Raw genomic sequence first — 24,082 nt, 5'->3', positions numbered from 1 at the left:
AAAATTGGTATATAATTCATTCACACAAATATTACTATATTATCTGAGAGATACTAGTAGGGGAGTTTGATTTTTTCCTTTCTACTTTTTCTTACTTTCCAAATATTCTACAATATAGTTTGTTTTTCATAATCTCCAAAATCTAAAGATAGTATAAAAACCCCAATGAGTTTTTTTTTTTTTTTAAATGTGTTCTCAGGCAGCCCGGGTGGCTCAGTGGTTTAGTGCTGCCTTCAGCCCAGGGCCTGATCCTGGAGACCCAGGATCAAGTCCCACGTCAGGCTCCCTGCATGGAGCCTGCTTCTCCCTCTGCCTGCGTCTCTGCCTCTCTCTGTGTGTGTCTCTCATTAATAAATAAATAAAATCTTTAAAATAAAATAAAATGTTTTCTCTTAGTGTAGGAATCAGCAGATTAATGAAACAAAGTAGTTCTGCCTCAGATTCATATATACATACATAAGCTATGCATGTATATAATATGCATATTATATATAATAAATTATTTTTGTTTATATATTCATTATATATGTAAATTAAAAAACAGAATTTAAATATGTAACTATGTTGGTGAACCTGATTTGCTCTGTAGTGTATCCATTTATTTACCGAGGGATGGTATAATGGTACTTTATTCAAAATATTGCTACTCATAAAATTTCTAAAGATAACTTATTTTTACTTTAAGCATATCAATAATTATTTTTTAGATTTTATTTATTTATTTAAGAGAGAGATAGGAAAGAGAGAGAGTGCACAGAGAGAGAGGGAGAAGCAGACTCCCCGCTGAGCAGAGAGCCTGATGTAGGGCTAGATCCCAGGACCCTGAGATCATGACCTGAGCTGAAGGCAGGTGCTTAACTAACTAAGCCACCCAGGTGCCCCTCAATAATTTTTGCCATTCATTTTTCTTAATTCCATCTGAAAGTTCCCCATTGCCCATTTCCCCTACTTCCTGTGCAATTTGCCCTGGGACTAGACAATTTAATGTTAACTCCTTAGCTGCTCATTTAATTCTTTACCTTAGAAGAGGCATTGTCTGTTTCCTATTGATCCCAGTGCACGTACCTCTGCCCCGTTCTGCCCTAATTTACTATTTACTTTGCTCAACATTGATTTGCATTATTCTCTAAGCTAATGAGAAAAAAGCATTTCTGTAGCTCTGAGCCATTTATAAATTGAATCTCTGGCTGTCCTAATCAAAGCTTTTTTTTTTTTTTTTTAATCATCCTACTTGTTTCCTACCCATTCTTCAGTACTTGGGGTAAGCAAACAGCTGCCATTACAGGCAAGCCCTGAAGTCTTAGTGGTCGCATGTACTCAAAGTGGATTTTCCATTCCTCTTATGGTCTAAGACTGCTCTTCTTCATCTCTGAGTTACTGCACTTGAAACCGCTAGGCCCAGGTTTACTGAGGAAAGGAAAGAAAGAAGGGATATATTTTAGGGCGAGGCCTGGAAGTGATTTTCATCGTTTCTGTCCATATTTCATTCACCAGAATTTAGCCAGCCACAGTCTCATTGCACAGGAAACTGGAAGCTGATGTGGCAACACGTGGTATTGTTTTGGCCACATTCTCTGAGATGCATACAGAGCGTCTCTTCACCAGGCCCGGGTTTCTTGAGAAACTGTCTCAACACGGTTTTCCTTTCAGTTTAACAAAATATTGAACATGTGTCAAATGTTCTCCATCATCAGTGTTACAGACCAACCGGAGTGTGCTGAAATGTGTGCTGTGGTTGCAAACAGTATCTGGATTTTTAGACTCCAATACGATGGACAGTAGGGAGACCGAGAGCAGTTTCTGTGCTTTTGCAAACCAATATAATTATTAGTGCTTTGAAATTTATTGATCCAGGGGCACCGGGTTGGTGGTGGAGCATGCTACTCTTGATCTCCGTGTTGTGAGTTCAAGTCCCAAGTTGGGTGCAGAGATTACTTAAAAGTAAAAATTTAAAAAAAATATATCTTTTGAAAAAAACAAATTTATTGACCCATACCCTGGTGAATATCTTCACTTCTTATGTTAAATTTTCTAACCCCCAAAATGAGAAGGCCACAGACCTTCCATTCACTGGCTTCACCAGAGTTTGGCCGACATCAGGCCCCAACAGTTGTAGATTAAATAAATTGATGATCGTCTACTTTGGGAAGATAGCAGTTGAGAGAATTGAGAAGGAGAGAGTCTCTGGTTCTTGGTGCCTTTAATTTTGCTCATTCCCTTGTAGATTGTGGTAAAACATAAACACCTCTTTCTTCTTTTCTCCTGTTTTTTCCCTAGGGTCCAAGAATAGGTATGACAGGATAAGAGGCAGTGCATAGCTCGATGGGAGATAGACAGTGTAGGGAATAAAGGAGGTTATGCACATCCACATGACTCAAATGATAAACTGTAAACTCAAAACTGAGATTTATGCAATTTTTGATGTCTTGTGAGAAATCGAAGCAACGTCATCTAACATTTGGCTAGTTCCAGAGATGGTGGAAGCATTGCCCTTATGTTTTTAGTTGACGCCATGTTGACTATGTTCAAATTCTGTAGAAGTGAGACAATTTTTTTTTCCTTTTTAAGCATCCTGTAGAAATAAGAAAATAATTTATCAATAATAGCAGTAGGGAACGACCGATTCAAATTTTCAGTGTCTTCTCACGGCAACCTACGTAATTGCAAATAAACATTTCACGTATACGCAAACCGGATGCAGTTAACATTTCATTGGTAAACCCAAATCTTTCCAGTGAAAGCTTTCATAAAAAACATCAAAACCACTCTGTTCCATTCTGGGTTTCCAGCCAAAATTAATTAGGGCCTAATCAAGAGAAGCACTCACCTTGACTTTCAATGAGCCATAGATAAATAATGAACTAAGTTTTGGTTGACAATGAAAGGGAAAAAGGTGCCAGGCTTAATACTTGGTTTGGAGATAGTCACCGAGGGCCATTCTCTATATTTTTCCTCTTAATATCTTTCTATCAAGCCTCATCATAGCCCTCTGGTATGTCAAGAGAGAACATGAACCAAGAATCCAACTAGGTTTAGACAAAGGTTTAGACAAATATCTGGGGATATTTTCTGTCTTTGAGAACCATGCTGTATAAGACAAAGGATCTCTTCTGAAAAACCATCTCCAGGGACCACTGTGAGAAAGGAGCAAGGACAGGATGAGCCCTGGGCCTGAACCCTTTTGCATTGAGATTTTGATCACAGTTTTTCCTCTGAACTCAGGAAGGCACCTGAATACCTGAAGAAGCCAATTCTCATCTCCCTATTATATACATCTTATACATTTTGTGCAGTGGACTTTGATTTGAGCTCAAAACAACTCTTGTTGATCAACTTTTAGTAATAATGCAGAGCATGTATTTATTTTTAATGAAATTACTATCCTTTACAAACCCGAGTTAAAACTTCCTTGTTTGGTCGAGAACTTACACAGTCGGCAAGAAACATTGATTCTACAGGTCAAGACCACAGGAGACAGACACCCTGGATCCGAGTGAGGAGTTTGTGGGTTTGGAGTTATTATTTCTCTTTCAACCATGTCCTATTCGAGAGAGGATAATAGCGCCCGACAGATCTTTTGTTTAGTGCTTCTTATATATAGTAAAATACTGTAATTTAACAGCTTGCTGGGGGAACAAGAATTTGTTCCAGTTCCTGATTTAAATGTTTATGCTAATTGCTATTTATTGGCCCAGATGCAAATGATAGGTTGGCCAAAGTGAAATTTTATGACGAGCAAACTCCCCCCTTTTGTGCAAATTGAAAAAGTGAAACAAGAGGAGGATGAAATGAGCCGAAGATGGTCTTAATGGCTGCTTTTTAATGGGGAAGATAAAATTAAGACTGATTTACGTGGCCAACTCCCCTGTTTTCTCTTATCAGCTCATTTGGCAGGAAAAATGGAAAAGTAATTGTTCCTCTTTCAATGTGGGCCTCAAACCATTATTTATTGGCTGAAATTAATCGCTGTTTATCCTTCATTCACGTGGAAACCGCTCTATCAGCATTATGAACCCCAGCAACTCAACTAGTCCCTTGCAATTTAGTCGACAGCAAGCTCGGATCCTGATGAGGCGTGCCTTAATTTTCTGGGCTGTGGGAGTTAATGAAGACTCCTTTCTGAGGTGGACATATTTGTATTTCTACAACATTAATAACAAAGACCCACACTTTCTCTTTGGCAGCAAATAAACTTTTTCAAAAAAAAAAAAAAAGAGGAGGAGGAAAAATTATTGAAAGGATGGTGCTTGGGAGAAAAACCTGAAATAGAATCATGAAGCCTATTTGTTTTTACTTTAATCATAACTAGAACATGAAGCGATGTATAGACGTTTGGGGGACAGTACCTGGACCCAAGCACTCCCGGGAAGATCCTGCAAATTGGTAAAGATGAGATGAAAATAGTGCAAAAACCGTACATTCAAGAAGAATAACTTCTTGGTTCTTTTTCGCTTCCACTTTGCCTCTTCTCCACATTGCTTGATGCATGTAATTGACAGCCTGTGGTTTTTCTGGGGCAGAGATTCCTGGATCGCCTCCTGTTCTTCCTCAGGGAACCATCTGGAACTGACAGTCTGTCCTCCAGACTCATATCTTCCTCTTTCCAATCAAGCAGTCAATCATCAAGCGTTTGTGTGCACCTTATGTGCCCAACAGGCCTCCTCTGCCATGAGAGAGACACACAGAGCCAGAGTGCCCTCCACGTCAACGAGAAGCACAGTTAAGTGTCAAGAATCAGATTCAATCTATAGAAACCATTTGATAGGGGGTAGGGGGAGAGGTTGTAATTGCAGTTTTTTCAGAGACACGTGGGGTCTATCTGTGCATTCTTTTGGATTCCATCTCTGGCATTTTCCTGCCAAGATCAATCTTCCCACCCTTGCCTGACTGATTATAATTCTAAGGTTTTTGATCTAGGAGAATCTGTGAGTAAATATTTTCATGAATTTCCACAGTCAAGATTTGAATTACCTTGCCATGTAATAGTTTAACAGATGCCGTGGATACAGATTCTCACTTAAAATTTTTATTTGGCTTTTAGTTTTGTTTTTTTTTTCCATGAAAACCAAATAGCACATTCCCTTTAAATTTTTAATGATTTCTTTAGGTAATTCTTTATATATATATACATACATATACATATATATAAATATATATATCTTTATATATATATAAAGAATTACCTAAAGAAATCATTAATACATATATGTATATATATAAAGAATTTTATATATATATATGCAATTTTGTATTCTATTTTTCAGAATAGAAAAATATTCTATTTTTCAGGTTGTTTATTCATTCTTTCATTCAACGAGTATTTAATGAGCACATACAATGTGTCAGACACTATTTAAGCACTCAGGGATAAGACAGTGAACCACAGGGAAACAAGACCTGTGGAGCCTCCATTTCTAGTGGACTCTTCATATTAGAAAAATATATTGTGTCTTTAAATTCTCCATATTCATAATTATAAATAGCCCCTGCTGGTCCATTTATACAGCATAGTTTACTCAATTTACTTAGTAGCAAATCACTAATTTACTATGATAAATAATTCAGTGATGAACATCTTTATGCATTTTTCTTTTTTTCATTTCTGATTATTTCCTTAGGTAGGATGTTGAGATTTACTGTGGTCTGATTTCAGGTTCTCAGCCTAACCACACACCAGAAGCCCTCCATTCCAGACTTATTGAATCAGCATGTCCAGAATAGTTTCCAGGTATGTATATTTCTGAATGTTGGCTGAAGTCGAGAATAATATCTTATCATGATCATGCAATGTCACTTCAATTTGTTTTTAATTGCATACCAACTATATTTATGTTTTATATTACATATAATACTTATTATATGTATAATCTCAAATGCCTCTAGTTTTTAATTTTATTGTACTATAATAAAACCATGGTTGAACAGCTGTCCTGTTGGAATGGTTCCCATTGGTATGGTTCTTATTCTGCTAGAATTCACATTTTAAATCAAATGCTACCAGAAGAATAACATACACCTTGCAAGTAAAAAGATAAAACAGAAAATAAAAGCCCATGTTTATCACAATAGTTCCTAAACTTCCCTAAAAAGAATTTTCTCAGGTTATATTGCAATATTGATTTCAGAATCTATATTATGAATTTTTATATACTGGTGCTGTCTTTCAACTATTTCTATAGACTGTTCATTAACACTAAGATGTGTTAAAAATAAAAACATCAATCTTACTAATACACAGGATGTTAAAAAAAAACAAAATCCTATTTCTAAAGAAGATTCCCTCTAATTGGTGAAAAAGATAATCCATTAGATTATTTGGACTTAGGTTGGGGTGATAATACATTTCTGAGTGTGGAAAAGTAGAGAAGTAATCGGCTAGTGAGAGATTTGGAATGTGGTATCTCAGAATTCTTTCTTTAAAAAAAATTGTACTCTGGTCTGATTTTTTAAAAAATGAGGTATCTTATAGTAAAAGAAAAAGAGATAAAATAATCATTTAGATTGGACATTTTAAAGTACGAAAATAATAATAATAATAATTAATAATAATAATAATAATAAAACCAACTTGGAGATCGATGCAGCAACCTGACACTAAATTCAGTTTTAAGCTTTCTGGAAGCCAAGATGAAAAAGGGAAAGTTATAGTTCTTTGTTGGTCCAATGATATACATAAGGTCATTCAGAAAAGCAATATTCCCTCTGGCCAGTTTTATGAGATACAGCCAAAAATCCTTTGAAATTAAAATAAATAGTGTTTTCTGAGGATCAAAATGATTTTCAAAACCTTGAAGAATTTCTATCCCATTCTGCTTAATCACTTGTTTCCACTTCATAATTTGACATTTCTTGGATTGACTTTTAAGTACTGCCATCAATGATAAGCAGAATGAGTGTTGATGGTGGCCCAACACTGCCTTCTGGGCACTGGAGCTTTTTCGTACAATCTGAAAAAACTCTCCAGAAGGCAGGTAGGCATGTTTAACTCACTTCAACTTTAATAGCTTTTTTTCTAATGATATCATTACATTCCACTAGACAAGGGTCAAGAATGAACTTTCTCAGTATTAAAACTTTTTAAAAATATTTTTATGGTTTAAATTATCAAAATTATGCAAGATGGTTCTTAGCCTTTTGAAATTATTCTCATTTGTTTTCATTGTCAGAAGACCACTTCAGTAATTTTTCATTCTTCTAGTTGATCCCTTCTAGTTATCTAGTTACAACCCCTTCTAGTTGATGTAACTGTACAAATTATTGAATATTATTTGATCTTGCTGATCAGAGTATCTTCTAGTAAAATTTTTGATAGAGAGCATATTTTGTGTTGAAAGAAATTCTTAAGCCCAAGATGGAGCTTGCTTCTGCCCAGGATCCCATGTCAGCAAACCAAAGACTTAAATAACTTTCATGTTCCTGTAAATGCTCCCTTTGATCAGAAAGGCAGTATATCCCATCAGCCAATCCCCAAAGACCAAGTCAACTCTCCGCTCCATACTTGTTCCTTCTCATCCCAAACAAGGTTGTCTGCAGGCCTCGCCAGATATGTTCTGTTTTTCTCTCCCTTTTTCTTTAATTCTTTATCCTACAAAAACTTCCTAGCTTCTGACTCATTTTTCAGTTTTCTGGACCTGGGAGAATGGAGACTGCCTGCCTCATGAAATGTTAAATAGTATGTTTGGATCACCTAGGTTGTTTCTTTAATCACGTTTTAGCACTTGGTATTATAGTTCTCAGAAGATAGGAATATTTGCCTTCTTAAAGGGAGGATTCATCTTTTGGAAATGACAGCAGTATTTACTTACCAGATATTATTATTATCAGATTATTAACCAGGTTATTATTAACAAATACATATGTATCACTTACTGTGTTCTGTGTTCTGGGCACTTACATTGTTCTAATTGCTTTAAAAATAATCTCTTCAGGGGCGCCTGGGTGGCTCAGTCAGTTAAGCATTCGATTCTTGATTTCAGCCCAGGTCATCATCTCAGGGTTGTGAGATTGAGCCCCATGACTCACCTGTCCCTCTGGGTGGGGAGCCTGCTTAATATTCTCTCTCCCTCTCCCTCTGCCCCTCCTCCACTGGTACACATACTATCTCTCTTAAGTAAGTAAGTAAGTAAATAAATAAATAAATAAATAAATAAATAAATAAATACAACCTCTCTAGCATTTTCCTTCCATGTACTAGAAACAAGCACATAATCACATAATCCCAAATTGTGACATGGGATCATAAAAATAAACATAAGGAAATATAACTATTCAAAGTCTTTTCTGATAGAGCAACCAGAAACCCAATAAAAAATTGTACTTTTCTTTGATTATCTAAAGTAGATTGCACCAATCCTTTACCAAACTTTTGACCCTGCCTAATGATGAAGATTCATTGCTTATTTTCTTATTTTTTCATCACTTATTTTCAATCTCACTGCACAGCACAATGCCTGCTGTATTTTGAGGCTCAAAAATATTTGAATGAATTAATATGCAAATATTGAAGTGTGGAACAACCAAGAACACAATCTTTCATATAGATCTGCGGAATGGAACTGAGAATACACAAATAAACTCTTAAATTTATGGTCAGTTGATTTTCAACAAAGTAAAAACAACCCGATAGCCATCAACTGGTGACTGGATAAACAAAATGTGGTCTCTCCAGGCAATGGAATATTATTTAGCGATGAAAAGGAATGAACTACTGATACATGTTACAACATGGATGAACCCAAAAAACATGCTAAGCAAAAAAAGCCCAAGACAAAGACCACTAAATGTATGATTCCATCTATATGAAATGTCCCCTCCAAAAGGCAACTCTAGCAGAAAGTAAATTAGCGGTTGCTTGGGACTCAGGGTAGGAATGGAGAATGGATGAAAATGGACATAGACAGTCTCTTGGAAATGATAGACATGTTCTAAATTGTACTGTGAAGACGGCTGCACAATTCTGTAAACTTACTAAAAATCATTTAATTGTCCATTGAGATGGGTAATTTATATTTAATAAACCTATTCAAACAAGTAAGAGACTATCTTCATAATGCTCACTCAAGTTTCACACATTCTCTGTAATTCAGATTCTGTCCTCATTCCATTAATGCAGCCACTATTGTTGTTGATGCTTATCCATCATGATTTGAATTTCTGTCTACCCATTTGTTTCAGAAATAACTAGTGAGCATCTAATATCTATCTACTAGGCCATGGTGAGCTGGATACGGGGGTTGCACCAATGAACCATACTCTTTAGGGAGCTTATATTCCAGCATGGAAAACAGGTCCCAAGTGAGCAGACACCGTGTCCCTGCTTATCTTGAAAGACAGGGTTCTGCTACGACCTTGCAATACGTCCTCTGAATGTTCCCATCCCCTTTCTGGCTCATTTTCTTTATCTGTGAAATGGGAGTTGTAATCTCTGATTTGCTTACCACATAGAGTTTTTGTTAGAGTCCAGTGAGAGGGGATGCCTGGGTGGCTCAGCGGTTGGGCATCTGCCTTCAGCTGGGGGCATAGTCCCTGGATCCCGGGATTGAGTCCCATATCGGGCTCGCCACAGGGAGCCTACTTCTCCCCCTGCCTATGTCTCTGCCTCTCTCTCTGTCTCTCATGATTAAATAAAATCTTTTTTAAAAATTGAAATTAAAAATAAATAAATAAATAAATAAATAAATAAATAAATAAATAAATAGATAGTCCAGTGAGAGGGATTTTGTGAAAATCCTAAAGTTGTAAGATATATTACAAATTTCAGGTCAAAATAAGGTCTGCATGTGTTCAAACGTAATGTTTCAACAAATCTAACTCCACTGACTGGGAAGAGTGATTTCCACCCAGCCCCCCAGGATGTGCTAATATTTCGTAATGGCACGAAAGATTGTATAACGGAATGTTTTATCGAAGCAGTCAAGGTTACCCTTCAAAGCAGTTATAGAATTATCTTCTCCTAACTAAATATAGTTAACCTTAACAAACAAAAGGACTTCCCGATGAGCCAAATGAAATGGCCTTTATATTTGAGGTAGTCACTTAGAAAATAATAAAGGAAGCAATTTGCTAAATTTGCAGTTTTTCCTTCGTAGAACTTGGAGTTTAAATTGCTTGCAGGGAAAGATCTTTTTCATGATACATATTTAGGTAAAGAAAAACATCTTTAAAAAATAAAAGATAAATGTTTTATTGGTGAGGGGAGATTTGTATAGCTTCTGGTCTATCTCTGGGGTCTGCTTAATCTTCTGGAGTTTAAAAATGATTGTCCTGGACACACCTTTTCTCTCTCTTGATTCCTTTATTTAACCTTTGAATTTAGTAAAAAGTTGTCTCATTTTTATTACAGTTATAAAGATTAAAGCTGACCTTTACATTTCCCTTTTTTAAATTCAAAACTGTGGTCACTTTTCCTTTTTAATATGAGACGGGTATATAAAATTGATCCACTTACAAATGATGTAGGAATTCGAGAGTCTCATGGAGGTTAGTCTCTATTAATTAGTTATAAGGTGCATTAATTACACTCTAAATGATAATTAGCCTTTTCTCTGATCTATTGCTGGTTTTCTCATTGGTTTCACACTTTCTGTAAATGGAAATTGAAGCTTGAAACCTTGCTTTAAAAACTAACTGTATTAGTACAATTCCTTACCTTGCTCAGGAGTTTTGAAAGTGCTTGATGAGTTATGCAAATGTTTTATATAACTATAAGTTAATAACAGTATTATTATATATTCAGTTCTGTTGTTTGATGATTTCTCTCCAAACAGCTTCCTCACTGTGAAGCCCCTACCTTTGAGTCTGTGGTCATTATTCCTCCTTTGTCTCCTAACTTCTTTTCCTTGAAATTATCTCCACCTTCTCTCTTGCCTTTCTAATAACCGTCTTTGTCTAGACTCGTTTCTGGTTTGAAAATGTGAGTGTCCTCCATATTCCGTCCTTGGCTTTTCTCTGGGTTTTGTTGTTTCTTTTTCCCACCTATCTTTTCTCCTCCAGGGATATCTTTTATTTCCAGATAACATCTCTTAAATTATTTTATTTTATATGTAATCCATTCTCTTTATTTATCAGTTCACAAGGCTTTCTGGCATCACTGGTGTGTAGGTGGATCCCAAACCTATAGCCTACAATTCTGACTTCTCTTCAAACACTAATCTCATGCTTCCACCTGCTGCCCAGGAACACATTCGGGTATGTTCTGAGATGTTTGATCTAATATCACTTCCTCCCCAATCAAGGGCTTTCTTTTCACATTCTCACTTCTATTCTGCATCTTAATGTTGGTGCCCAAGAGTGAACTGGGCCTCCCTCCTTTCCTTTACACTATTTCCAGTCCATCTCCCACTTCTGTGGGTTCAGCTGATAAATGCCACTTGCTGTATAGGCTAGAAAGACCTCATGTATCTTGAAAACCGTTATTAACATTTGCCCGGACTTCTCACCATCAGCTAATTGTCATCCCCTTTTATAAAATCCAAATTTCATAAACTGATATTCTAATCTCATTCATGAGCATGCTTCAATGAGCTTTCCATGCTTCTTTCCTATTATTTTTCTATGGTCCAGCCAAATGTCACTATGCACTTTAAAAGTCAGATGTATCCCAAGGTCTACATTTCTTTGTTTACCCACTTTACCTGTATCTTTAGTGTGCTCACCGCTCCTTTAATCTGTTGAAATACCATTCTTCAAGTTTCAACTCAAACTCCGCCATCTCCATGAAGCGAATATTAGCTCCTCACATTCTGGATTCCTGCAGAAATTTATATATTTCCAATGGCTTTCATTACACATAGTCTGAAAGGATGGCTATGTATGTACATCGTCTCCCTCATTGCCTTTGGGCTGAGTCTCTCACCAGCTGGCTCAGTGCTTTGCACACAATAGGCACACAGTACACTACCATTGAGTGACCGAGACTCTTACCATGTAATTGGGTCTCGATGTTGTGATTACCTTAAGGTTCAGTCACCAGGCCAACTTCAGGGCACCAGCCCACTGGATTTCCTGATCATCCCCTCCTAAAGATGAAACACCAAGTACTCAAGAATAGTGCTTAACATTTTCCTACACCATGTACATTGCAGAGAAGAAAAAAAAACAGCCCTCTAGGGAATTTTGAAATGTCCTTCAAGGATGTGAAATGAATATAGGTATCTCCAGGGTTTTTAAAATTGTCTTCTGATATATGAAAAATGCCCATGTGAATTAAAAATCCATCATTCAATAGGGACTAATGGGAGCAAGACCTGTGAAGGTAAAGCACCTCACAGAGCGCCATGTAAGGCTACAGGATCCTTCATGGCAAAATGCTACTCCACCTTAAGACCTGAAGCAAATAAACTTCAGCGAGAACACTTACAGAAAGACGTTCACCCATTATCTCTCCTCTGAACAGGGACAGGAAATATTTCAGGGTCTCTCTTTGGGTCCAGTGGTTTCATTTATCCTGAAGTGCTCATACATTTACTTGTTAAATATTGCTCCATTTTGGAATATTAAAAATAATATCATTTTTGACACTTGTACCTATTATGGAGGAGATCAGGTGTTATTTAAAAACTGCAGCAAGAAGGTAGACATGATACAACTCTGAGTAATGGAAAATACCACATGGAAACAATAATTATGCTACAATCTGATTTATTAAGGAAAAACTAGCAATTACTTAGGCAAGACTAAGGCAGTCGTTGGCTTCCAACTAAGAAAATATGGAATATGTTCAAATAATTGGACTTGAAATATTTTGAGTGCTTAGGATTGAATTTTCAAGTTCCTAGTCTTGCTTGTATAAATCTAGATATGAGGGCATAGGACATACCAACCTAAACTTTTGCACATGAAACTTCAAGTTGGCTATCACCTCCAAGACTTCTTGCTAACTGCTTTAACTCCTACCCCAACCTGATTCCTGAGGTATAACACTGATAATAGTAAATTCTTTATCTTGCATGTTTATTGATAGAAAATGATTTCCCATTTATGTAAGGCAATTTGGTAGTTCTAGAGTACATGACTTAAATATGTTTATTACAGAATTTTCTCTTTTTTTTAACAGTTTGTGATATGATTCATTCAATTAAAGGGTGCAATATAATACATTTTAGTGTATTCATGGATATACGCAACCATCACCACGGTCTATTGTAAGGTATTTTCATCACTTCAAATAGAAACCTACACCCTTTGGCCATCATTCCTCCACTCACTTCTCTTATGTCTTCCACCGCCCTAAGCAACCACTGATTTACTGTCTGTCTCTATAAATTTACCGATTCTGGACTTTTATATGAATGAAATCATAGTAAATATGATCTTTTGTGACTAGCTTGTTTCATTTAGCACAGTGTTTTCAAGGTTCCTCCATGTTGTAGCATGTGTCAGTACATTCACTCCTTTCTGTGGCTTAATAATATTCAGTTGTATGAATGGAATAGATTATTGATTTGTGTGAATGGACATTTGGATTATTTCCACCTTTTGGCTATTATGAATAGTATCCACCTAAACAGTCATGTACAAGTTTTCGTGTGGCTGTTTTCCTTTCTCTTGAGTATATACCCGGGGTAGAATTATCAGCTCATCTGGTGACCCTGTGTTTAATCATTTGAGGAATTACCAGACTGTTTTCCAAAGCAGCTGCACCATTTTACATTTGCTCAGTGATGTGTGAGGGTTATGGTTTCTGATCATTCTTTCTTTTCTTTTTAAGATTTTATTTATTTATTCATGAGATACAGAGGTAGAGGCAGAGAAGGAAGGAGGCTCTCCGAGCGGGGGGGCCCTGGGATCATGACCTGAGCTGAAGGCAGATGCCCAACCAACTCAGGTGCCCCTGCTCATTCTTACCAACACTTTTCATTGACTTTTTTTATTCTAGCCATCTCAGTGGGTGTGAAGTGATATTTCATTGTGATTTTGTTTTGTAGTTTTCTGATGCATAATGATGTTGAACTGTTTTTATTCATAACACTTGTGAAACCAAACATGTGAGGGTTTTTTCCTATACCAACCAATTTTCCAACTCTCCAGACACCAACTGCATTGACTACAAGTCAATTCAGCTCTGACACTATCTACCTAGAGTTATCACAGACCCCACATGATTAAAGTCTCAGTCCCATGAGACTGCTCCCACTTCAGACACCCAGTTGCAAGTCTCAGATTGTCACCCGTACCTCTGGTATACTGGCTATAAATCAGGGATTTCTAAAACTTCCTCTTCCATTTCAATAATTTTCGAGAAAGCACTCTACCTACTATTACCAGTTTATTATAAAGGATGTCATAAAGGATACAGCCAGATGAGGAGGTGCACAGGATGAGGTCTAGAATGGTCCCAATCACAAGAGCTTCTATCCTGTGGATTGGGGATAGGATGGATGTGTTTATCAACTATAAAGCTCCTTGATACCTGTTGTTTAGGCTTTTTAGAGATTTCATCAGTTGGTATGAATAATTATTAACTCTGTCTCCAGATTCTCACCCCTCCCTAGAGATTAGGGATGAGGTTGAAAGTTCTAAGCTTCTAGTCAAGGTCTGGTCTTTTTGATGACCAGCCTTCATCCTAAAGCTTCCTAAAAACCCAGTAAGATGTAAAACATTAGACACTCCAAAATTCCAAAGATTTCAGAAGTTCTTGTGCTGGGAATGGGGGACTAAGACCAAAAATATATATTTTATTATATCACAATATCTCTGATGTTGAGCATCTTTTCATGTGCTTATTGTCTGTTGGTATATATTCCTTGGAGAAATGTCCATTCAGATCCTTTGCCCATTTTTAAATTGGGTTCTATTTATTATTAGTTACAACTGCCCTTCTATATTCTATTTATCAGTCCATTAATGCATTTATGATTTGAAAACATTTTCTCCTTAGGGCACCTGGGGGGCTCAGTTGGTTAAGCATCTGCTTTTGGCTTAGGCCATGATCCCAGGGTCTTGGAATCGAATCCCACATTGGGCTCCTTGCTCACTGGGGAGCCTGCCTCTCCCTCTCCTTCTACCTGCCACTCCCCTTGCTTGTGCTCTCTCTGTGTCCAATAAATAAAATATTTTTTTAAAAAAAGAAAATATTTTCTCCTATTCAGTCTTTTCAGTTTCTTGATGGTGCCCTTTGAAGATCAAAGCTTTTAACTTTGATGAAATCCAATATATCCATTTTTTCCTTTATTTTTCTTTTTTGCCCATAGTTTTGGGGTCATTTCTCAGAATCTTTTGACAAATCTAAAATAATTAAGATTTACCCCTATGTTTTCTTCTAAGAGTTTTATAAGTTTTGTTCTTATATTTAGGTCTTTGATCCATTTTGAGTTAGTTTATTATATAACATAAGGTAAGGGTCCAATTTCATTCTTTTGCATATGGCTATCCTGTTCTTAGCACTATTTGTTTTTTTAAATTTGAAGATCTCATTGACTTTGTTAAGAGATTCATGAATCAGGAAGCCTCCCATTTAGCAAGTAGAGGGGAATTCCTCATCACTATTTGTTGAAAAAACTATTTTCCCCCCTGCCACTGAATGGTCTTGGTACCCTTATTTAAAATCAGCTAATCGCAGATGTATGGGTTTATTTCTAGACTCTTGGCTTTATTTTATTTTATTTTTTTTATTTTTTTTTTTTTATTTATTTATGATAGTCACAGAGAGAGAGAGAGAGAGAGAGGCAGAGGGAGAAGCAGGCTCCATGCACCGGGAGCCTGATGTGGGATTCGATCCCAGGTCTCCAGGATCGCGCCCTGGGCCAAAGGCAGGCGCCAAACCGCTGCGCCACCCAGGGATCCCGACTCTTGGCTTTATTTTGTTAATCTCTACATCTATTCTTGTACCAGTACCACAGTCATGATTACTGTCGCTTTGGATTAAGTTTTGAAATCAAGGATTCTAAATCCTCCCACTTCGTTCTTTTTATTCAGAATAATTTGGGCTATTTTGAGGTCCTTAAACTTTCATATGAATTTTAGAATCAAGTTGTTAATTTCTTCAAAGAAGTCAGCTAAGATTTGAATAGGGATTGTGTTGAATCCCATAGATCAGTTTGTGTAATATGGCCGTCTTAACAATGTTAAGACTTCTAACCCATGACAAGGAATGTTTTTCCATTTACTTGATACCCTTTGTTTATTTTTAACAATGTTTCATAGTTCTCAGAGTACAAGTTAAGTTTTGCATTTCTTTTATTAAATTTATTCAAAAATTTTAATATTTTTTCATGTATTTTTATTCATAAATTTTATTAAATTCTTTTTAAAGTTATTGTGAATTAAATTATTTTCTTAATTGTATTTTCAAATTGTTCATTGCAAGTGAACTAAAATAGAATTGACTTTTGTGTATTTCATTGTATTGTATCCTGAAACCTTTGTATCCTGAACTCATTTATTAGTTTTAATAGTTTTGTTTGTGTGTGTAGTTTACTTAGGATTTCCTATACTTAAGTGTACATTACCTGTGATAGAAATAGCTTTACTTCTTCTTTTCTAATCTGTATTTCTTTAGTTCTTTCTCTTGCCTAATTACCCTAGCTAAAGTATAATGTTAGCTATGGGTTTTTTTTGTTGTTGTTGATGTCTCTAGATTGTTGAATGTTTTTAACATGGAAAAGTGTAGGATTGTGCTAAATGCTTTTCTCCATCTATTGAGATGACTATGTGGTTTTGATTTTTATTCTATTGATAGGATGTTCTACATTAATTTATTTTCAGGTGTTAAACTGACCTTTTATCCCTGGAATAAATCTCACTTGGTTATGATGTATAATTCTTTTGATACATTGCTGGATACACTATATACTTTTAAATTGGTTTTATCCACCAAGTGAGTAAAAAAGTCCATTTGGCCATTTGCTGTATCAAAGGATAGATGCTTTATACATATTTGTAGCCAAACTAATTGATTGCTCTGTGTTTTGTAATTGGGTCTTGAGTCAAGCAAGTAACTCACGTGTCATGTCTGATATCTTGAACACATTCATTAGAATTCCATATAGCTAGCATCAGACTCCAGTAGGCTGGAAAAGCCAACTCAGAAAGTTAGAAGGGGAGCAAAGTAAGCATTGCCATTATTGGAGAGAAAATTTTCCTTCTACCCTTCTAGGTTCTTTGATTAGCTCTTATGTTGATTACCAAATTAACATAAACAGATAACAGTAGAAAGACAAATTTAATTATGTTAATACAGGCATCCCATAAGAAGAATATAAGATCCAAGGATAAGCCAGACAATTGAGGCTTATATACTATCTTGAGCTAAGAAATGGGATAGGGGCCTGGGACTTCAAAGGGGAGGAGGGTGATTCACAGGACCATATGAAGAGCAGATGTTTGGTAATTAGATGTTTGTCCTGACATACAGATAGGTCATTTAGATTAAAAAAAAAAAAAAAAAAAAGTCATCTCTTGGTAATAGCTCTCTTTCTGGGCCAGGCCCCCTATCTAGATTACTTTTAAGTAGTTTAAGAGAGAATTAGAAGTTTGTCTTGAGTCTTCTGGGTCTTGATTGCTTCTAGCTCAAAACAGTCCACAAGCCAAAGTGGCACATTTTGAGAAAACTTATTCTAAACCCCTTTGTCATGTTCAGAAAACACAGCCCATTTAATGTGAATTGGATTGAAAGGGAGACAGAAATATAAAACAAATGTTAAGGAAGTAGACGATAGACGCCCTTCCCCGAGTTCCCGTGTTTTCTCTACAGGCCTTAGGCATAACACTCATCATACCTCACTGCTAATTTACTTGCCAGTCTCTATCATCAGGATGTCTGATTATCAAAAATGCTTGGCATACAGAAAGGGTGCAATAATTGCTTGTTGAACAAATGAATAATAAGTTGGCTAATCCATTTGGTGGGCAAAAGTTAGAGGCAGCATAGCTCTGACCAAATAAAGCAAAGCAGCTCTCAGAGAAAGAGGCAAAGATTTTCACAAAATATATTTTTTCTGATAGTAGCTCCTGTGATCAAATAATAGATTTTGACGTGTTTGGCTTTTTTTTTTTTTTTTTTTTTTTTGACGTGTTTGGCTTTAGCAGAGTGTGACTTACCCCCTCTGTCAGATTTCATAGCACAAACAAACAATGCCAAAGTCCAAAGTGCTATGCTCACCTGCTTTCCCCCTTTCATTTCTAGAAAAAAAAAACAAAAAACAAAACATTAATGAACTCCCATCTCCCCCTCAAAATGCAGTTTTTCCAAGATTAAAACATATACATGCAGATCAAGGTTAAAGAAAGGATGTTAATACCTTCAATTAGTTAACTAGATTTTCCTAATTCTGAGACAACTTCAATTATAGCAGATTTCCCAGAATTAAAAAAAAATCTAGGTAAATATAAAAATTGATTGCACATTGGATCCTAATTTTGAGAACTTTAAAATATGCATCTTAAAAACCAAGAAATATAGTCTGTTTTCACTTTTCAGTTCATGGCATCCCATTAGAAAATCAAAGCAATTAAAATGTGTTTAATATATATTTTTCGCTATGTCATATCAGAAGACAATGAGGTACTTTAATGATAATACTGATGACCATAGTACTCTTTAAATCTCACTTGGATACTTGCCCAACAGGACTTAACTTGTGGGTAAATAGATGTCTGATTATATCTATGCAAACTCAGACCACTTATTCTTGTCCCTCAGATAATAAGAGCTTCTCAGCTTTGGGTGGTTTCAAAGGAAAGCCTTTGGTCTTTTAAACACAACAACCAGCAGACAGAAATTAGAACAACAGCATTGACATTCCTGGGGGAAAGTCTCAGGAAAAAAATAGCATATGGCTTCAATGTGGTTTTTTCCTGGCTAGAGTTCTTGGTTCTCAGTTCCGTGGTTTCACAGTTGATGATTTCTCTTATTTAGGAAAATCAGTAGATGGGGAAAATGTTTATCTTGTAAGTATATTGCTCAGCTTAGGGAACGGAGACTCCCTCCGGCCTGGCAATACTATGTAAGATATTTTCAATTCACCCAATGACTTAATAGCTTAAAACGTAAGGTAGGAAACCCTGTGGGTTTAAGGTATCTGAAAGTCCAGTGAAATTTTCAGAAGTCTCTACTCTTATCCCCACACATTGGATGCAAGTGATGTTCTAGTTAATCTTCTTTAAGATCTTATTCACTTAATGGAAATGCTTAGCTGCATAATTGCTTTGAGCCTATTGCTATTCGAAATGGAAAATATAATAATCTAATGGTATTGTCTCTATAAGCGAATGAGAATTTCAGGAGTGGCTGTTGGTGCCACCCATGTGATCCAGAGAGGTTAATGCAGTTAAAGTTATTTCACAGTCCATTAAGGAGCTTACGGTGACCTCACGACCTTTGCGCCAACAACACGGAATCCATTATCATCACAATGGAGGAGCTGTGGGTTCGGCTGACTTGACAATGGGCCCGGGAAATCCCAAGTTAGTACTTAGTTTAAAAAAATGCACTTTTCTTTCTGCTTCTTGGGTATGGCTATTAATATGCCCTCCTATAATTTGTAACATTAACATTGCTGAAGGTACAGAAAAGGACATTGAAATGAAGATGTCAAAACTGCTGACTTAGTTCAGTGCATGATAATATTGGCTATGCATTGAAGTAGTAGATATCTAACAGGAAAATCAAGATGAAGAAAGTCAAGGAACTCCGTTAAATTAATGATAAATTATCACAGGTTGTGAAATTCACTTAGGCAAATAATAGCGTTTCTCTACTTTCAATGTTACGTTATGCAATTTAATATATGATTTAAAGAGAAACAAATGCTTTAACTTATCAATGAGAATGTCATGAGTATAATTAATTAAAACTACATTAAAATGTTTTCTCCATCAAAGTCCACATTTCGGAGACATGAGACTCACTGCATATTCTCAGGAACATCTCACTATAACAAATAATGCCATGCGATGGACATCAAACGTTTATCTTCCTTCTATATGCAATTTGGAAAAGACATCCCTGTCACTCACATTTAAAAACAGATGTAAGGCATGGGGTTAAAAAATAAAGATTTTTATCAAAATACTGGTTAATATGAAAGTGTTAATTAACATTTGTGTCCTCTAAAATGAACTTGACTGCACAACAGTCTCCTTTGGAGAAATAATAAGCATGGAATTTAAAATTAGATTTTGCAGTACTTTGTATTAATACAAAAGAAATGCTAGATCAAATAATCCCCATGCCAAAAAAAATTAAACAAGATTGTTTATAGATATAAAGGTTAAATTGTAAACATAGGCTATAAAAGCATCATTTTTATTCCCAGAACTCAGAGGAAGCATTTTAAAATAATTTAAGGAAAGCATTGAAAGGTATTTAAAGAATCCTGCAGTACATTTCAAAGATAGTTATTGCAGATGGTAGTTAACATATCTTACCTCATTTAAACACAATAAGGTTTCAGCACTTATTACAGCTCCAAATGCCTGTAATATAATCACACTAAAACGAAAGCCGAACTCTCGAGTTAATTTTCAGGAACACATCATCATGATGTCTTTTTATGGTTTGCTATCTGAGAAAATAATTGAAAAAAAAAAAAAAGTATCACCTACCTCTGATGATTCAAAAGAAAATAACATGATCAAACAGTATTTCCTAAACATAGCTCTACTTGAAACCTATCTTATTTAATTATTAAAAGAACATGTTAAATTTAGTGTTTGAAACTGGTGTTAAAAATCTGCTTCGGAATATTCAGAACTAGAAGAAAAGTATCTGACAGTAATAGGTTTATGTCAACTTTGAATAAATGTAACTCAAAAATAATGCCATAGTAAGTATTTAATCATTGATTATTAAAGAAGTTTTACAGAAGCTCCTGTCACTAGGCATTAAAGCTACAGGGATGCTATTCTTACAAAAGGATTTAACAGTATTCAGCTTTGAGTTTTTATGTTATTTTTTAAATTCGTGAATATCAAAACCAAATAGGACCTTGTTTTAAAAGTCATTGAATTTAATTCTGTAACTCATTATATAATTTACAAAGCAAAAATGGCTAGATAATACACTTTAATCATCTGCTCTAATTTATTAACCGGAAATGTTTTGCAAGACATTTGCAGTCATTGGAAGATGCAGTTTTACTCATGAAGTTCTAAGAGCTATGTTTTTATGTATTTATTTTTTCCTCAGCAAATATTTGTTTCAATGATTAATTTCATTTTCATGGTAATACATCTCCTGGTAAGCATGTTATTCCTTAAATGAGCCAGGACTCCAGACAAGAAGAGCACAGGATGAAAAATGGGCAAATAGAAAAGCAATCGCAATAAATGGATTAAGAGGAGTATATATTTTAAAGCGAAGAGATAATACAAAGCAATCGCAGGTCAGAATTTTACATGAACAAACCACGTCGAATTTCGACACAGTCCTAAGATAGGATATGTGATTCCCCACAGTTTGCAAAGTACAGTATTAAACAATCATTTTAGATACCTTAAGACATACAATGTACCTGACCAAAAATTGATGTAGTCATCAGGGTTAACTTTCTCATAGTGTTATTGATTATTAATATTATTATTATTATTATTATTAAATGGTCTCAGCAGAAATTGAAGAAGCACTGCTGTTCTCTTGAACTTTTCTTAGAGTAATACAGGTTCTGATGCTTCTTTTCCCAGCTTTGTTTGAAAGGAGGCCCCTCCATCAGGAAATCTGTCCCCCTTGGAGGGAAGAATTAATCCTGGAAAAGAAGAAGGAAAAAAAAAATCTCAAAACTCTGTCAAAATAGAACACAAGGCTCTGGGGGCAGGGATGTGAGGCAGGAGCTTATTTGCTATGGAAAGATGCCTCTATTTGACTCGAGAGGAAGTTATCGCTCAGAGAGGCTGGCATAGAGCGTGAACGTGTAAATGCTGCTCCAAAGTGAGTCTCAGACTTCAAGAGCCAAAAATAAACCGGTTCTTGGCTGAAAGACATAAGTGCAATTGTGAAATTGATACTCCTCCTTGGCCGGGTCCCAGACAATATGTTGCCTTTCGGGGGCTGATCAGCGTGATTGATGTGACCTGTGAAATCCAGGGGGGCGCTCCCCCTTCATCAGACCCTCCAGAGAAGCAGCTGCGACTAACAAGTGCTTCAAGCATCCTCCGTCCAGGTCCCCCTAGAAACCTGACAGCCCAGAAGGAGAAAAAGGTGGCAAAACAGCCACCAAGCAAACTCCACCCTGGAAAAGGACAGAAAAGAGAGAAAAAGACGAGCTATGGATTGGGACATAAGATGGCAGCAACTGAACAGTGTATTGCCTTTCAAAGAGAAATTCAGACTTCACTTTGAATGTCAAAACAAACTTGCTGAAGGCGGGCTGCTAAGTTGGTTCTTTTTTCTTTCCCCCCTAAAAATAGGGACTTTTCTGTTTCTCTCTAATGGGGATGATCCATGGCTCAGAGACTGCATCCCTGTTTTTCCATCTCCCTCTCCAGTTTCCATGTTTGCATCCTCTATCAGAGAGTTGTGATCATCTGCCCCCTAAATAACATGTGAAGATAAAGTCAGAGGGAGAAAAATGACTTAAATTCTTCCAGGGAACCAACGTTAAGCTTGCACACTCCCTGTGGGTGTCGGGGTGGTGGATTCTAACACCAGCCCCCTGATTCCTAATCATTAGCTTAGCACTTGTCCTGACTCTTCTCCACTGCTACCAGGGAAGGAAGAGGGCTATCGCCTTGGAGGTTTTGCATTTCCTAAGGCAAATGTTTCTAAACCTGTGACAGATTGGCACTGCTCCTTTTTTTTTTTTTTTTTCCTACAGCCATCATAATGACTCAGATTGATTTTAGCTTAAAAGATCAACACCGGGGTATAATTCACTTTTTCAGGGTTTCTTTTAATGTGGAAAGTCTTCCAAATTGGTTAACCTTACCACACACTTTCCTGCATTGTTGTCCTATTTGCACATAATATCCTGGTGCCAGATTGTCAGCTAATTATGTCACAAGCAATCAGCTAACAAAGCATAGCCATTCTCGCCTGGAGAATGAGCCTTGTTTCAAAGCTACTCCAAGGGAAAGAAAAAAAAAAAAGATAAACCCCTTTCATTAAAGAAATCTGGAGTGAGGGTTTTATTTAACTCTACTCGTTTCAGCACTGCTGTTGTAGGGATGTTGTATGGCGAGTTATTTCTTAAGCAGCTGCAAGTGCCCTGGAGCCTCATGGAGCCTGTGGTGTATCTCTACATACCTGGGAAGACAAGTGAGTATTTGGGAAACCTCTGTGATGTCAATCCGCAAAATGAAAACTAGTAAGTTATTTTCCTCCGAAAGACCTGTTTTTGGCTTAGTCTCATTGAATGATACCTCAGTTTTCTTCTGTAAAGATTAAATCTGGAGCAAGACTACAGCGACTTTTTAATTCTCTATTTTATTGGAGATGAGACTTAGCAAAGACAAGCAAACCAAGAGAAACCCCATGACCACGGACGGTAGGAGCCTTTGGGATAGGAGAAGCATGGAGTTGTTTCCATCTGGAAACATCTGGATGTTGTCAGTGGTAGGTGCCTACCGGAGAGCCCTATGGGGTATTGGCACTCAGGAGAGACTAGTTTCCCCTTTCCTGTAGGCAAACTAAAATTAGCTCTCAGTTTTGGAGCACATGCACATTGGGTGGTAGAGAGAGCTAGTTAAGTGCTATGGCAATAAAGAGCCTGCTTGGATAAAAAAAAAAAAAATGTGCTAAGAATAAATGAGTTACATTGGTTACACTTCCTTTCATTCATCTATTATGGATTTCATGTTATTTATCACCTACTTAATATAATAATCATGATTTAATGATGACTATATCTTAAAATCCTACTGAGGAGCAAGAGCTAATACACAAGAAAAAGCTGCATGGAACATTACAACACACGATTAAGTGATACATTTTAAGGCATAAATAATAAATGCAACAGGAATGCAGAAAATAGAAAACTTTGCTAATAGTCTCAGAGTTTGGGTTGTTTCTCCGAGTTGTGAAGGCAGGAAGAGCTTCTGGCTTCTTGGTTACTAGCAAACAGGAAAACGGTCTCGTAATGCTGATTATACTGATATTAGCTCTAACAATGAACATTTAAAATTCCAAATCCTGAAAAATTAGGATTAG

General features: G+C 36.3%; 1 long non-coding RNA gene across 1 annotated transcript in view; it reads left to right on the top strand.

Annotated features, from left to right (window-relative positions):
• LOC111094593 overlaps nt 1-23,609 on the top strand; it is an 83,308-nt gene extending 59,699 nt beyond the window's left edge. The window contains exons 3-4 of the long non-coding RNA XR_005385524.1: nt 5,654-5,728; nt 21,622-23,609. This is a non-coding gene — a long non-coding RNA (uncharacterized LOC111094593). The remainder of the gene's footprint in view (nt 1-5,653; nt 5,729-21,621) is intronic.
• Nucleotides 23,610-24,082: the final 473 nt, after the last annotated feature.

Source organism: Canis lupus, chromosome 38 (genome assembly GCF_011100685.1).
Source record: "Canis lupus familiaris isolate Mischka breed German Shepherd chromosome 38, alternate assembly UU_Cfam_GSD_1.0, whole genome shotgun sequence".
Lineage (NCBI taxonomy): Eukaryota > Metazoa > Chordata > Mammalia > Carnivora > Canidae > Canis > Canis lupus.
This window is presented reverse-complemented; position numbering and strand designations above follow the sequence as displayed.